This window comes from Anastrepha obliqua, chromosome 2 (genome assembly GCF_027943255.1).
Source record: "Anastrepha obliqua isolate idAnaObli1 chromosome 2, idAnaObli1_1.0, whole genome shotgun sequence".
In the NCBI taxonomy this organism is placed as follows: domain Eukaryota; kingdom Metazoa; phylum Arthropoda; class Insecta; order Diptera; family Tephritidae; genus Anastrepha; species Anastrepha obliqua.
The window spans coordinates 87,404,148-87,422,048 of NC_072893.1; the positions used below are offsets into that span (position 1 = coordinate 87,404,148).

Genomic DNA, 17,901 nt, shown 5'->3' on the forward strand with positions numbered 1-17,901 from the left:
AATTATAATTATTTATACTAATACTAATATAGTAGCATCTATTATATACACTAAGCAGCTGAAGGCATTGTTGCTAGTGCTGCCACAAATATGTAATATATTTATTTATAAGTATATTTCATTATATTAAATAAATAAATAAATAATTCCGAAACATCAGTTTGGTTTCAGGAATGAGCATTCGACAATTGAGCAAGTCCATAGACTTGTCGAAAAAATACAAGCAGCGCTCGACCGAAAACAAATCTGTTCAGCAGTTTTCCTAGACATATCACAAGCCTTCGACCGAGTGTGGCACCAAGGCCTACTCTTTAAAATAAAAAAGAAATTACCACTAAATGCCTATTTGCTCATTACATCTTATCTAAACCAACGAATGTTCTACGTAAATTACGAAAATGAAATTTCCAATTTCCAACAAATTAAAGCTGGGGTCCCACAAGGCAGTATATTAGGTCCAATCCTGTACTTAATTTTTACACACGATCTGCCAACCACAAAAGTTGTACTAACTGGCACTTTTGCCCCGTGGATGCCTCTTATATGCTCCAAATAAGCATAAATAAAATCTCCAAATGGCTCCGGAGCTGGCGGTTGAAAGTAAACGAACCTAAATCTCAACACGTCACCTTTACCACAAAAAGAACCACCTGCTCACAAATCAACTTAAACCGTATTCCAATTCCGCAATGTGATAGTGCTAAATATCTAGGCATTCATTTGGATAAACGGCTTACGTGGAAAACGCATATCTTTACAAAAAGGAAAGCTCTAGGTTTAATATTTCGTAATATGTACTGGCTGCTAAACCGCAAATCCACCCTCTCAATGGACAACAAACTTATCCTCTACAAATCTGTGATAAAACCAGTCTGGACTTACGGAATCCAACTGTGGGGTACTGCGTCAAATTCAAACTTGGAAATCCTGCAGCGTTTCCAGTCCAAGACTCTACGCACCCTAGTCAACGCTCCGTGGTAGGTGACAAATGCCCAAATTCATCGGGACTTAGACATCCCTTCAATAAAAGAGGAAATACAAAATGTAGCCAGTAAATACCGAAATCGACTTCAATCGCACCCAAATGAGCTGGCCTCTACCCTCATGTCACCATCATGTGTCTTTTTAAGGTTGAAAAGAAAAACACCAATTCAGCTCGTCCAAGAGCCATCTATAAAATATTGAATTTATTTATTTATTATTATATTTATTAGAAAGGATATTTCACTGGAAATATTCCTTTAATACTAAAATCAAAGCCACTCTTAAATGTAACCAAATATTTGTAAAATGTCTTCTAAGAACTGTAAGTATAGACAGAATACAAAATAAAGTTTTAAATAAAAAAAAAAAAAAAAAAATTTTAATAAGTTCATCCTGTGCCAGCTACTTTTTATTTCTATATTTTAAATGAAGCGACGAAAAGTGAAAACCAAACATACTATACGTTTAATTTACTATACTATAGAAGGGTTACTGGAATCGTAAGACCGCCAGGTTCATCAATATTAAGGATTTATCTTAACGTAGATTAAATCTGCATTACCGTACTTAAAATGATGCTTATTTAAAGTGCGTTTTTCATTGTGTTATCTAGCTCGGTACCACGATCAATTTCCATTGCAACGATCAGGACCATTTTTATGTATGCTGTTGGTAGTAAGAAGAGGAAAAAACCTAAACAATTTGTACATCTTCCATAAGAATTATTGTCGAACAACATTTGCTGTTTGGAATATGACCTGTAAATAGGACACATTTTAAAGAAAACCAAAGAGAGTTGACTTAAAATTTTCAACAGATTACTTTACAAGCCACTGTAGCCTGGTCTCTCTGAGTTCATCATCTACCGATTCTGTGAAGTGGATACTAAAAATTCAGAATTCTTTGTAAATGTCCTGCACTAGGCCGGAACGGTTACACCACCTTGGTGGTAGTGCTGTGCATCCATATAAATTATGGAACAATAAATCCCAGAATTACTTACAATTTTTAAAAAGCCTTAAAATATATGATATCTCAAGTGGCTTTGCATAGTTGATTTCTTTCGGTCGCAGTGCGCAGTACTTTAAGGGGTTAGGGGTAGTCAGAGGCTCGAAAAAATGATGATTTTCACGAATTTTTTTTTGCTACTTAATTAATTTATTTAACAAAAATAAAAACATAGCATAAAAACATCATGTTTTAACTTGACTTCACCAAAATTTCAAAAAAAAAATTAATAATTGCAAAAGTTATCGCTGTTTGTGTGAAGCCCGTTTCTCCAGAAGTCCCTTGCGGTGAACATCACAAGTCCTTGCAGATTCATCTAAAACCAATCGGACAAGAAAAATTAGTTTTATTAATAGATAATCTTGTGCCTGATCGAAGCTTTTTTTTTTTTTCAAAATGAACAAAATGGCGGCCTCAGAAAATTTTTTCCAGATTTTAGAGCAAAAAACCAACAGTTAATTGTTAAAAAAAAATCGAAATTTTTGAAAAAAAAAAAATCCTTCGATCAGGCACAAGTTTTTTATGTTTTTCAAAAGCTGTATAAATTTTATTGAAATCTACGTAGCGGTTTTTAAGTTACAGTGTTCACCAGTTTGAAAAACATAGTTTTGAGAAAAACGCATTTAAAGTTTTGCTATCGGCTCCGGAGCGGCCGAGCGCCCTTTGTTAATTGTTGAATAACTTGAAAAGTATTTGTCGGATTCACTTCAAATTTTTACACAATATTTTTAAAACATTATACTTTAAGAAAATGCAAAAAAAAAAAAATCAATTTTTTGAAAATTCTGACTACCCCTAACCCCTTAATAATAATAATATTAGACCTCGTTCATACACCTACCTTTTGTTGCTTCAATTAGTAACTTGTGGTAGAATGAAGAGAGGAAAGGAAAGTAGATAGGTGCTGAGTTGTTCACACTCTGCCAACACGCTTTGTGCTCTCGTTCTTCTCAAAGATGTTGGTTGTAAGCTATAAACTAAACAATTGAAAGCAATGAAGTTGCCGTGAGTGAACCTGACGAAAAGAGAATTCGGAAAGTTGAAGCAACAAAAGTTTCCCTATATGAACACGGTCTAATTAATGCTCATTGTTTCCAAACTTTTTCCAGTACTACCAAGATGTTTATTTACGACAGTTGCTTCATCTATTTGCCACTCGCTAACGCATGGTGAATCAAAGATGCCTATAATTTCATGCTTATGTATAAATTCACTTATCAGTGCTACCAATTACAAAGGGATGTGCTGCCAAACTAAGAACGTAAAACAAAACGAACAGAAGGGAGCATAAATTTAATCAGGTTTCTATCAGGATCACATCGTTGTTGTTGCATTTTCGTGCAAAATTTTTATCCGGATCGCTATCATTGAACATTGGGGCATAACTGCAATTGTAGTCGTTAAAACCTGCTTTTAAAGCTGTTTATAATCATGGGCACACTGGAGTATACCTATATTTAGTGCATCATAAGCAGCCGTAGTCAGTAAAAAAGTACCTACAAAAATTGTACCAGTAAAATTTTCATTCATCATCAGTTGCTAGAGTTCCAAGTTGAAACGTAAGGCCAAAGCCAAATTTTCATTGATTACTTATTACTGAAAATTCAATGCACTCTTACCAAAGAATCACTCGTTTAAAAAGCTAATAAATATTTTTGGATCGTATTTCTGACGGTCGCAGTAGTCGAATGGGTTGGTGCGTGTCTACATTCGGAATTCAGAGAGAACGTAAGTTCGAATCTCGGTGAAAGATTAAAATGAAGAAAAAGGTTGTTCTTATAGCGGTCGCCCCTCGGCAGGCAATGGCAAGCCTCCAAGTGTATTTTTGTCATGGAAAAACATCCTCATAAACGAAAATATCTGCCGTTCGAAGTCGGCTTGAAACTGTAGGCCCCTCTATGTGTGGAACAACATCAAGATGCATGTCACAAATGGGAGGAAGAGCTCGGCCAAACACCCAAAACGGGTGTACGCGCCAACTTTATATATATTATAAAGTTTCAAGGGCCGGGTGTTGATTTTGAATAAAATACAATTTTTTTAGGAAATTATTATCATTTGTCTTTGTTATGATAATATTGGTATGGCTCAATTACGTATGAAACCAAATATCGGCCAAACGGCCGCCGCGGAACAATGCGCCGTTAATGTGCCGAATTATCTCATCCTTTAGCTCTTGAATTGTTGCTGGCTTATCGACGTACACCTTTTCTTTCAAATAACCCCAAAAAAAGAAGTCCAACGGTTTCAAATCACATGATCTTGGCGGCCAATAGACATCGCCGCGACGTGAGATTATTCGGCCATCAAATTTTTCGCGCAAAAGAGCCATTGTTTCGTTAGCTGTGTGACAAGTGGCACCGTCCTGTTCAAACCACATATCGTCCACATCCATATCTTCCAATTCGGGCCATAAAAAGTTCGTTATCATCTCACGATAGCGAACACTATTCACAGTAACTGCCTAACCGGCCTCATTTTGGAAAAAATACGGCCCAATGATGCCGCCGGCCCATAAACCGCACCAAACAGTCACTCTTTGTGGGGGTGCATTGGTTTTTCGGCAATCACTCTTGGATTATCATTCGCCCAAATGCGGCAATTCTGCTTATTGACGAATTCACTGAGGTGAAAATGTGCCTCATCACTGAAGATGAAGTGCGCGATATGCATTTTGATTTGAACGCCCATTTTCATAATGAGCCTGAATAACTTTAACGCGTTGCTCGATTGTGTGTGTTTCCATGGTTCAAATTGAGTTAGTCTGAAATTGAAAAATGTCAAATGAAATCCAGAAAAATACTTGACGTTTAGGTGTAGTTCACATTCAACATCGGCCTTTGAAATTTAACCACCCTTTATAAAGTCCCTGGTCTATCTCCATATCCAAGCTTCTGCGCCATACAATATTTATTACTATTCCAGATAATTTTTTAGTGTTGAATTGTGTCCATGCAATATCATTTGAGATTTTATCATTGCTCACAAATTAGTTATAACAACACAGTGTAACAGAATGGAGAAAAAGTTAATCCGTTGGGTCTCATACAATTTTTCTGATAGGCACTGGAATGCTGGTAGTTTTTCTTTATTTTATGCCATCTCAAAGTTTACAATTCTCATTTTATATGAAATTCTGAGATGTTATGCAAAAACCATATCTGAAATCATATAAAATTATTTTAAATATTTAGAGATTGTATTTTGAAATGTTGCTTATGCTTGTTTTACCTTTAGTTGGGGCTATAGAGCTTAAAAATCTGTCTAATAGTTTTTATTTTATAAATAAAACTGTAAATAACTATTTTGATATAATATATGTATCTTTGTTTCAATGATTTGTTTGTTAACTGCGATCATAAAATGATTCTCAATCACCTTCAAAGAAAGTCGCCTTCAAATTGCTGCTCAGAATCTCGGCCGGCATTGAGCAACACGCGGTCATAAATAGCGCCTTTTGTACCGAATCGTCGTGGGAGATTAGAAATGGTGCGTTTACATCAATATGAAGCAAAGAGAGGAGTGGGTGGCTCCAGGAGATACGCCAAAGCCAGGTGTCATGCCAGGTCTTCATTCAATGATATGTGTTTGGTGGGACTGGGAGAGCACGGTGCACTCGGAAATGCGCGAAAAGAATGTCACGGTCAACAATGAGCTCTACATTGCCTAGATACACCGCGTGAATGAGGCTATTCCACTGAAAATTCCTGATCGACATGGTCAAACCATACTCTTTCACGACAACGCTAGGCCCCATGTTGCACAAGTCGTCAAAGCCGCACTCCAAGAGTTCGAATAGGGGGTCCTTCAGCATCCACCGTATTCTCTGGACCTTGCACCGACCGATTATCATCTTTTCCGTTCTCTGCCAAACCATATGAAAGACGTTACCTTCGATAAAAAAGAGGTCCTTAAAAACTGGCTCAACAACTTCTTTGACATCAGACCAGGCGATTTTTGGCGATTCGGCATCAACAAATTCCTCAAGGGATGGGAAGAGGCTGTAAACAGCAACGACGAATATATAATTGACTAACTTATCGATATAATTATTGATTTTGGCTTAAATAAAAGTCTTCGACCTCATTCCTCAACCTAATAAATGCATACAAAAAAATGATATGTATGATATATCATTTAAGTAAGAGCAAAAGGTGTACCACGCCAATATTTTTACTTTTCTAGTCATTTACATGCATAAAATAATCTATATATATAAAAAGAAGTTACATTTCCTTGGTAATCTTATAACTCAAGAATTGCCGAGTCGATTGACACAAAAATTTTAGAGTTCTTTTCTATCTTTGAGGAGGTGGTTTGTGTGAAGTTTGATTGAAATCGGTGCAGCCGTTCCTGAGTTATGACATTTTATGTGAGTAATGGTTTCCTCTCATACGAAATGCCTGTATGGGAAAAACAACAACAAATACACAGCCGCTTATGAGCGTTTCTGTTGTACTGTTGTGGTTGTAAGTGTATTATGTTAATAATAATTTTGGACGAAAATATAATCAAAACTGGAGCATTCAAGGAACTGGAAAAACATTTTTAACTTTATTTATTTTAGCATAATTTATTTAGCGTAAAAAATTGAAACGGAAATTAAAGAATCAAAGTTTAATTACGAGTTTTTATCGGCTCTTTCACCTTACCTGTATATAGGTGACCACCACAATCAAATTAAAAAAAAGTACAGAAAAGGCTATTGCGACATCTTTAGAAAGTATGTTGAATGAAAAAAATCAACTAATTCAACTGTTTAAACATTTTACGAGTTCTATAAAGAAAACTTAATATGAAACATTTCTTGCGATATAAAAAAAAACATTTTATGTATGGTGGTGCGAAGCCCACTGGGAAATGCTAGTTACATATAAATTTTTACCGGATAAATTACTTCTTTACTTATAACTCTATCTTCTAAAAAGTGTGTTTGCTGTACCCTGTTACGCAATAGATTTATATTATTTCAAATTCTTAGGCTCTCTCTAAAACACTAAACATGTGCTTGGCTTTTGTTCCGATGGAAATAATACATATGTATATATGTACACACATACATACATAGGTAACAGTACGCCAGTACAGTTCAATTAGTTTTGCACTTGGATTAGCCTATTAATAAACACATACTTCGAGTTTCACTACGTCGCTGGCGCTGAGAAGCCAGTAAGAAATACACAAATAGGAAAATTATAATAGCAATAAAGATGCAGATAAAAATAAAAAAGAAAAATAAAAATAAAGGTGTGCGAAATTACGCGTCGCAAATGTGAATCATTCGAATAGTAAAAGTCACGCTTTGTTATGAATAATTTAAAAGCATGCCCTGCTGGATTTATAACTATTGAGAAAGGTGTGCGGAGGCTGGTTTACGGTCAAGTTAAAGCTAGCCAAAGCAATTGGTATAAATACGCATATACACACATATAGTCACATACACAAAAGGCTACACGTGTAGCAGAAAATTAAGTTTACATATGTATGTATATACATGTTTTCGTGGATACAGTGAATCGTACATACATACATACGTACGAGTATGTTGACAGTCTACTGCCCACTGTTTCTAGTGGCGTTAAGCGCTTAGCGGCTGTTGGCTGACGCTAGTTGGGATAGTGATAATGCATGTAAATTAGGTTCAATTAACGTAAATCGGACGCCAACCAAATTAGTAATTTTTGCTCAAGTTATTTCTTGAACACACATCTGTATGCACATACTAGCAACTCTTCTTTCCGTTTCCTCTGCTCATATGTACATATATACATACTATCTACATGTATATATATCCATATGGTATGTACATATGTGTGTGCCTATAATATTGCTCTATTTAGCAACTTTTGGACTAGTATTATAAATTTCACACATTGCGCTCTAATTTTAGTACACAAAACAAGTTCTGTGAAATTATAAAATTTGCAAATATAAATAATTCATTAAACGGTTTTGCACACTGACTTTTTCACCGTAAAAATGTAGACAAGTTTGTATACTGATGAAATCTGGTCTGGCCAACGATTCACGAACTCACTTAAACAGAAATTTAGCCTTCTCAGCTAAATGATTCAATATTAGGGAGAACTAATAGAACTCACATGGAGGTGTTTACAAACATGACATAGTGACCGTACCGTGTGGTTTTTGTACATAAATGACAATAAAGAGGCAATTTCAGTGGAAGATTTTTAATCGTGGCCGATCAATAGGCATATGATCAAGTGACGCATACAGGAAAAATAATTGTAAATGAGATGAGCTCATATCGCTGATCGGAATTTTTGTTAAAAACCTTAGAAATTTAGAAATGGAATTCATGAAAAATGGCACCTTTTTTAACCGGTTTATTTTACTCCCCTTACGATTTAATACAGCGATTTGCAATGTCTAAAAGCGTGTTGAGTGAGTATTTCAGATTGTCGGGGATGATGTCTTTTACCCTTGAAATATTTCAATTCAAGTTGTAATAAATTTGAAACAACATTTTATATCATTTCGATGCTTATTGTTGTATCGATGACATAAATATACTGTCACCTCACACGCAATATGTTTATAAAATTCTGAAAATTATCAAAATTAAAAATCCTTTATTTAGAACCTTCTTGAAGTTCTAGTGAAGCCAAAGATTATCTGCTCTATATTCATTTTAAAAAGCTTACACTGAAATACGATTATACCACCTTGATAAAAAAGTTCCCGAAACAAACGCCAGAGGACGCTCTAAGTCAACTGATTTGAGTTCGTAAACCTAGAATGAAGACTAAGAAGAATGAATGAAGAACGAGACCTAAGACCTAATTTGCTCTGTCTGCTTCTATTATGGGCTTTGCATACAGTGTCGTATAAAATCTGTGCCCTTCCAGTCATTGATAATTTCCGTTATATGGGTATCGGTAAGTCCGCAAAAGAGTTCTGGTCCATGAAATTTTGATAGGAAGATTTTGATAAGAAATCAGGAACCACTTCACCCTTAAAATAGTCAGTTTATTTTCAAGCCTTTAGCCATAATTGTAAAAAAAACAAGTATTCTTATACTGTATAAAGGCACATTAAACAGATAGCAGCAGTAAGCAATTTTTGCTTTAAGTGCCTTGAATATCAAAGTTTCGCAAATTCGATGTTTGGTGTGCCAAATGTCGGATTTATTTTCCCATAAAATATTTAAACAACATTTTAAAACAAAAGCAGTGCCAAAAATATTATATTTAGTAAAAAACGTTGTGAAATGACAAGGTAAATTAGTTAGTTTTGTTAAAAAAAAAAAATATTGAAATGTTAATATATAAAATTCTAATATGAGTTCATATAGGGTGGGCCATGTAAAATTTGCTTTTTGAATCGGCTATAAAAAAAAAAACTAATCAATATTTTTTCAAACTTTTTTTATTTTGAAGATTGAGCATTGTCATTTATGAATAACGAGACTGTCTCGACTGGCTTTACAGTAGGCCATTCGATCAACCCAATTTTTAAGCACATTTTCGATTGTTTGGGCTCCAATTTCATGAATACTTCGATTTCGTGTTTTAAAGCATCAATCGTCTCTGGATGGTTCGCATAGCATTTGTCCTTAACGGCTCCCCACATAAAATAGTCCAACGGGCTTAAATCACAGCTCCGAGGCGGCCAATTGATATCAGAATTTCAGCTGATTATTCGGTTTTCAAAAACCGTAGCCAAAAGTTCGAGTGTAACTTTGGCAGTGTGAGAAGTTGCACCATCCTGTTGAAACCAAATGTCGTCCATGTCATCCTCTTCAATTTTTGGAAACAACTCGTAGAGCATATCACGGTAACGCTCGCCATTCACTGTAACCGCGGCTCCTCGCTCATTTTCGAAAAAAATGGCCCGATGATGCCGCCAGGCCAAAAACCGCACCAAACAGTGACTCGTTGTGGATGCATTTGCTTCTCTACAGTAACGTGTGGATTTTCTGAGCCCTAAATCCGACAATTTTGCTTATTGACGTAGCCACCGATGTGAAAATCAGAAAAGAAGAAGACTCACCACTTTGGAAATAGGTTTTCAATATTTCCCAATTTTGTTCAAGGGTATAGCGTCCCATTTCGTAAATGTCAAACCTTTAAGTAAATTATGAACACATTTGACATGCAATTTGTGTTACCATTCTCAAAAAAATAGGTGGTTCAAAAATTCTTCTGCATATGGTTCAAGCAGCTCACAACGTCCGGGATTAGCCCACGTATCCTCTGGGTAGCTTCCGAACACCCGTTCGGGAGTGTGCTAACGTGAGAAGGCGAAGCATTCCAGATAGTTGGTTGTGCGCTGGGTTTGGGACCCGCCACTTAAAAATCCGCCCCCAATGAAAAGACTTACAACGCCTCGGATGAGAACTACCTTTACTGTTGACGACGCCTGCAAACGAAATAAAGAATATGATTTGAGGGCATGCATCTGGAATGTCCGGTCCCTTAAGGGGTTACATGGGTATCGTCGGGTAAAAAAAGGCCTATTTTCAATATTTTTTTTTCTATGTAAAAAATTAATTATTTAGTTCAAACTTTTTTCTGTCTTATAGATACATATTTAAAGAATAATTTCTGAAATTTAAAAAAAAAATTAAAACTCCTCCATTGTGACGTCATTTCCGGTGACCCCTCGAAAAAAAGGTGCGTCCGCGTTGTCAGCATAACTCCTGACAGGCTCATCAAAAATGAAAAAAACAAAAATAAGTAAAAAAAGGAAAATTGGAATTTTGGCAGACATTTTTCCAAAAAAATTAAAATTTCGGTGAAATTTGCTTGACATTTTGTTTTTCTTAAATAGTTGTAATTGAAAAAAAACAAAATCCTTCGTTCAAGCACGAGTAAATTGTATTTCGGACACCTGTGTAAAATTTCATCAAGATCGGTTGAGTAGTTTTCGAGAACATTTGACAACCGACTTTGAAAACACAGTTCCGAGAAAAACGCGTTTAAAGTTTTGAGTAGATAACAATAAAAGTGGCTTGGAGCGCACACCTTCCAAAGGCTGTATCTCCGAAACTATTATTCGGATCGACTTGAAAATTTAGGATAATATTCCTGTATAAATCGATTTTTTGAACCAACGAAACCCATGTAACCCCTTAATGGGGAAGGTGCCTCTGCTCGGCTGGTTGATGTCCTCGTGAGAATAAAGGCTGACATCATTGCCAATCACCATGATTATTGTAGCGTAAAATGCAAGCTTTAAAACTACATCGGAAATCAGTCTCATACAAAAAAGCAAAAAAAAACAACATGCGCGCCTATGTTATTCTTGTATGGTTGGTGCGGCATTTACCCTTCATGGCGTCTCCCAAAAGTAATCTAACCAAATTTAATCCCAGCGCACAAAAGTACATCGGAAACCAGTCACACATAAACAAACCAGACGAAGTGAATTTTGTCCACCTATGTAACTTAAGAGTTGGACATGAAATCGGGTAGCCATTGGTAAATGATAAGTGTTGAAATTTTTGAAAATTTACTAAAATTTACTACTGCAAGCCGTAAAAAAAATTGTAAGCGTATTTTATTTACAGACAAATTAAATAAAATGCCAAGCACTAAATGTACCACCTTGTACCTGTATGTATCCGTATTTTAATATATGTACAAGGTGGCACAAAATTAATCACTCTATCGGAAGATTTATACATAATTTTTGAAAATTTCGTAGTACGTCAATTCAATCAATATTTCCATTACTCAGAATTATTTTAATATTCAGTTATTCAAAAACAAAATTGAATGATTAATTTTGCACCACATTGAATATTCCACCGCAAGTAAGTACATATTTTTAATACCCACTGTTGGCTCAAGCGAGATGAGGTAGACCTAAAATAATATTTTTGATAACACACAATACCATCAAAATGAAGTCCTAAAAAATTGGGTTCCCTGCTAAGGTATTGTTGCTGCATTTTCCTGTGCAGAGATAACAAAATTGGGTTGCATGCATTTGTTGGAAACCGAAAATGCTTTATATTACTTTGTCTCAATCCATATTGTTTGTATTTGTACATTCTTGATGCACCTTTTTGTCTGTAGGCTCAAATAATTGCAGATAACATTTCTAATTAGGATGCATGTACCTATATGTGTGCAACACCCATTATAATTACCGGTATATGAACATTTGTAATGACAAAACGCAAAGTGCTCATCTAAGTGGCAGCCAGTCAAATCAACAAATCAAACGTCTACTAGGCGCCGCACACTAATCGACCAAGACCTTTAACTATTGTATTATTTTTATGTTTTGCCTCAGAGCTGCTGATATACACACATTACTGGTATATAGTATTTACCCATACATATTTACGTATCTACGCAGAAGTTCGTGAGCGGTACAGAGTATGACCGTGCAGGAAAATTGACCAAATTTGAGATGGTATACTCCTGGTGGACACAAAACCGTATCAAGTTCGTAATACATTTGCGCAAGAGATATCAATTGTTTCTCAGCTGCACGCCCTTTAGTAATAATTAGTATTCAAAAGTTTAAACTCGATGGAAAAAAAAAACATTTTATGCAATTAGTAAAAAAATGGCATTTGAAAAATGGCAGCGGATGAATACTTGAAGCTACGATTATTTTATACATTTGAAGAGCCATAACCAGTGTTGCCACTCAAATATATATTTACCAAAATTGAGGAAAGTTTCATAGTCATTCATTATACATATATATATACTTCTATAATTGGCGCGTACACACTTTTTGGGTGTTTGGCCGAGCTCCCCCTCCTATTTGTGGCGTGCGCCTTGATGTTGTTCTACAAATGGAGGGACCTATAGTTTCAAGCCGACTCCGAACGGTAGATTTTCTTTATGAGGAGCTTTTCATTGCAGAAATACATTCGGAGGTTTGCCATTGCCTGCCAAGAGGCGACCGCTATTAGGAAAAAATTTTGCTTCACCGAGATTCGAACCAACGTTCTCCCTTGATTCCGAATGGTAGTCACGCACCAACCCATTCGGCTACGGCGGCCGCCGTCATTCATAGTCATTCATTAACCCCAGTAAAATTTACTTTGTTGCAAAGTGGTCGAGGTGAAAATAATGTATCTGGAAAAGTTAAAGATTAGACAGAGTATCTTTGAATTTTATCTTCGGTACTTCAAGAGTAATCGTATGTGAAAGCCTGATATTTCTGATATAGTAATTATATATCACCAAATATAACCCAAATATTTCGAGTAACAAAATAATTGCTAAAATACAATAAGATGTATTGTTTCAATAAATTATTCTCTTTATTATTTGGTCGATTTTGCCAAAACTTACACAAATTTATTCTAACTCAACAGCCAGCCTACCAAAAGAAAAACTCTTACCAGTTTAGTAGGACTAACGAAAAATAGCTACGCAGGACCTGGCCTAGCTGCGGAGCCACTGGATTTCGATTAACTTAACCAGGCGTATTCTACGTAAGTACGTAAATCTTGCATTAATCCATCACTAACATTTATTTTTTCTATCAGAATCTTCGGATATGTTACCTTTTGGACACCGACTTCTTTTCTCGACTCCATGTAATAAAAGTGTAGTAGCGAATCAGTTCGAGCGGTAATTTAAAACAATGAAGAAGAGGTTTCCATCGATTGTCACCAAAGAACATATAAATAAGTCGTTTCGCCACAAAAAAAAAAAAAACTCGGATGGAACTAATTAGAACAGTTTAGAACCAATTGATTTTTGGGTAGTGAATTCTCTAGCCAAGTTTCGACTTACACCTTTGCACTTTCTTCCATTTGTACGTTATTTGTCGTGAAGTGATCGATTTGTTGCACATTTGTTCCAATAAGTTTTTTTTATTTTTCATGTATTCTATATTTATTTCGGAGATATGTTAGGTTAGGTTGCAGCGATTGTACAGTATGGGATGCACTCAGGCTCATAGCCGTTTTGCGATGCCGCATGGGGAACTTGCTCCGATTTCTCCTAAAGCCAATGTGAACTGACCAAACCCGTTAGAATATCTCTGATTTCCACAGTGCTGAGTTCCTCTAACTTATTAATGAATTATCTACCTAAAGATGAGAATCTTCGTCTGAATAGAGCAGGAGAGTGGCGCAGAAAATGCAAAACCACTGTCGTACAAACACATGTAATTTAAGGCAGCTCTATTCCCGCGATGCCAGTTGCTTCATCTATTCGCCGCGTGCTAACTCTTGGCGAAAAGAACAGGCATACTGTTGTTTTTTACAATGTAATATTTAATTTACTATAGAATGATGTTAGATTTTTTCGCGTCGGTTTCAACGGCAACTACTCTGAGAACTGTACTCGTACGGCATACAAAAGGACTACCTATTAATCTACTCTATGGGGTCACGTCGTTTCCATATGGTTGGCAATTGGGAGTCCCCGATAAGCTGCGTAAAATAGTTTTAATTATAATTCATAGAAATTAAAAGGCCTCAATTAAGTTTGACCGTGCCGAATACGTAAGGTTTTTTTATAGTGTACCACATTACAAAGTCTAGATAAATATAATATTCATGTAAACTTAGACACATTTGTTTAATTACTTTCAACTGATACGATGTAAATTAAATTCTTGTGAATTATGGATTGAATACGTTCCGAAGGAACATAACAGCACATTAGAAAAATTTTAATATTTTCATAAATATTTCTATTTATCAAGTATTCGTCGAAAAGTACAGACGAGTTATGGCAATAGTTGCACATAATTATTAAAATAAATTACCTTTTAATGGGCGTTAGTAATTTATTAGTCATAGAAAACAAATAATAAGCCATTATTTTACTGGGCATTCAATTTAATAGCTCCCGATTATAGAGAAATAACTATTATTCGTGTGCACATATTAACTCTGACGTTTCTACTTGCTTAACTCATTATTCGAATATTTTAGAATTAATTTAATTAATTGCGGTACTTTCTTAACACTTTTAATAGTAATAAAATTGACGACGGGAATTGAGAAACGTTAACAATGTAATGTCGTGGGATCAACGTAAGTTGGTGCGTTGAATTATTTAAATAATATTTTAATTTATTTAATATCAATGAGTCAAGCGGGCTTCGATTGTATTAAAATCTAAAGTATCTTTATCGATGAATGGAAAGTGTTATTTGTAACCTCAAAAAAAAAAACAGTCGATAACCTCTACGGTAGCCATGAAATGCCGCGCATCTCTTAACGAGATGGCTGAGTCATTTCATCTAACGATAACATGGGTTCCTGGCCATTGTGACATTGAGGGGAACTGCAGAGCCGATGAACTAGCGAAAATCGGTACCAATTTGACTGATGAGTACATAAACAATGATATACGTTTGTCAAGAATATCTTTGCATAGTGAAGAAAAATTTTAAAATTTTAGCTTTGATCAAGAATTCCAACAACAAATAAAAAAGTAAAAAAAAAATGTATACACACATTCCATTACCGTACTTGTCTACGACTATTAGGCGCCAACAGTTATTAAATAAACACACACATTACAAAAACAACAACAACAAAAAGATGTTTACTCTATTTAAAAAGTGTCAAAAAAATCTTTGCACAACTGATGAAAACAACAAAAAATGCAGTCTTTTGGGGTTAATATTTTGTATGTCCTCCTAGGGCATCAATTACCGCTTGAAGACGACTTCGCATTGATTTAATTAGTTTCGGAATATCATATTCCAATGGTATTTTTCCCACTCTTCTCTGATGAATCTTATTCATTCAGTTTTATTAGTTGGCGATCCTTTTCCTACTTTTATTTTTAAATGAACACACAAATTTTCGATTGGGTTAATGTCGGGACTTTCGGCGGGAGTATCAATAACTTTGGTGCAGTTGTAGAGGAACCAGAACCTGCTTAAATAAGCTTTATGTTTGGAATCATTATCTTAATAGTATTTGTATTTAAATTTGTTCGAATTTTCCGGGTCAACAAAGCCGAATTTTCTAATACTGGAAGACAAATTGTTTTTTAAAATATCAAGATATACTTCCTTGGTCATTATTTCGTCCAAAATTTTGATTTCACCCACTCCCATTGTTGATATACATACAACCCCAAACCATTACTGACAGTTTTCCAAACTTTACGGTAGGGATAATATTTTTGTTTTTTAGTGCTGTGAGAGGCTTACGCCAAACTCTCTGGGGTCCATCATGGTAGTAGAGCATCATTTTCGTCTCATCTGAGAAAATAACGCCATCTGTGGGAAGTGATATGTGCTCGGTGGCAAATCGCAATCTTTTATCAACGTTTTGTGCTGATTGATATCAGGGGTTTTTTCCTAACCACTCTTGAAGAATATTTGTGTTTTTGCAACACACGAACAGTTTCATGAGAAACTCTTAACTCGTAGTCTTTTTCCACTTGAAGAGCTAATCCTCTTGTACTGCTTTGCGGGCTATTATAAGTAGTTTTAATAATTTTACGTTCAATTCGCTGCGTCACTTTTTTTGATCTGCCTGTAGATCCTTTCAACTCGAGTCTTTCTTCATTTTCAGGACGCTTTATTATATTATATTATATACAGTTCTAATTTTGAGGAAAAACATATCGGCGATTTCTCTGGCTGATTTGCTTTTGTAGTGATTGGAATACACGAATTGAATAATATTTTTTGAAACTCGTTTTCCTGGCATTTTTTTTATTCAATTCTGAGATCACTTGTAGCACTGAAGACAATCACTTTATAACTCAATAATTTCTTACCCCTTTCACATTCCATACCATTTGCAAAAAAACCCAAATGAATGAAATTCACGGAAAATAACTGAATTTTTTGTTGTTCAGTTATGCAAAGATTTTTATGACATTTTTAAATAGAGTAAACATCTTTTTTTGTGTGTATAAATTTTTTGTTTGCTTTTTTATTTGTTGTTGGAATTCTAGATCAAAGCTAAAATTTTAGATTTTTCTTCACTATGCAAAGATATTCTTGACAAACTGTATGTAGGCATACCCTTGTAAACATGTAAACTACGTATTCGCGAAGAAATTGTAATAGTAGCGAATGAAAGATAATGAAGCAACTTGCAAAATCGCCCGACAGTTGTGGCCGACTCTCAATGCTAAACGCATGGAACTTCTACTAAGAAGAGATAAGCACAGTCTTCCCCACGCGGCATCACAATGGACCATGAGCCTGAGTGTGTCCTACAGTGGACAACCACTTCAACCTAACCTAACCTAACCGCAACTTTCAGAAGGTAAACAAATATTTATGCTTGTTATTAGGGGACAATGTCAAAGCTTTCAACTGTGCCTAAGAAATATTTTATTTCGCCACTGTGCCACTAAGAGATTCATTTCTAAACATTAGCATCGTTATTTAAAAAAAAAATAAGACCACAGTTTCTAATTTAGCTAGTTTTACTTAATATTCTAGAAACAGTGGGGTTATCAGCAGGGCATCAAGTCGACTTTATATAAACTGATTTTTGCAAAAATATAAACTTTCCTACAAGAACAGTGACAAACATTTGACCGATCATATAATGGACATTGTTCATAGAAATATTCAGCAATGCTCAGAGCAAAGTTTCTATCACATTCTTAATATATATACTCGTATATGTATGTATATACATATTAGGTGCGCAACTAAGTTCCCGCTGTTTGTCAATAGTTCCGCCAGCAGTGTGTGCTAGTCGATTCTAACATGAGATAAACGTCATAAACCAAGCTTAGACATATGGTAAACGAACTGCTTCGCCACATTACTGATTTTGTTTTGGTATCATATACTTTTGGTTTTGGGAAAATGTCTGATTTTGTGCCGAATAATCGTCATTTGTGGGAAGTGTTGATTTTCCTTTTTCATTCGAAAAAAAACGGCGGCGGAAGCGCATCGAGAGCTACAAAAAGTTTATGGAGATACTGCTTTAAGTGAAACAACGTGCCAAGATTGGTTCCGTCGCTTCAAGGACGG

General features: G+C 35.4%; 1 protein-coding gene across 1 annotated transcript in view; it reads right to left on the reverse strand.

Annotated features, from left to right (window-relative positions):
• LOC129237587 (serine/threonine-protein kinase S6KL) overlaps positions 1–17,901 on the reverse strand; it is a 155,829-nt gene that overhangs the window by 3,719 nt on the left and 134,209 nt on the right. The window lies entirely within an intron of this gene.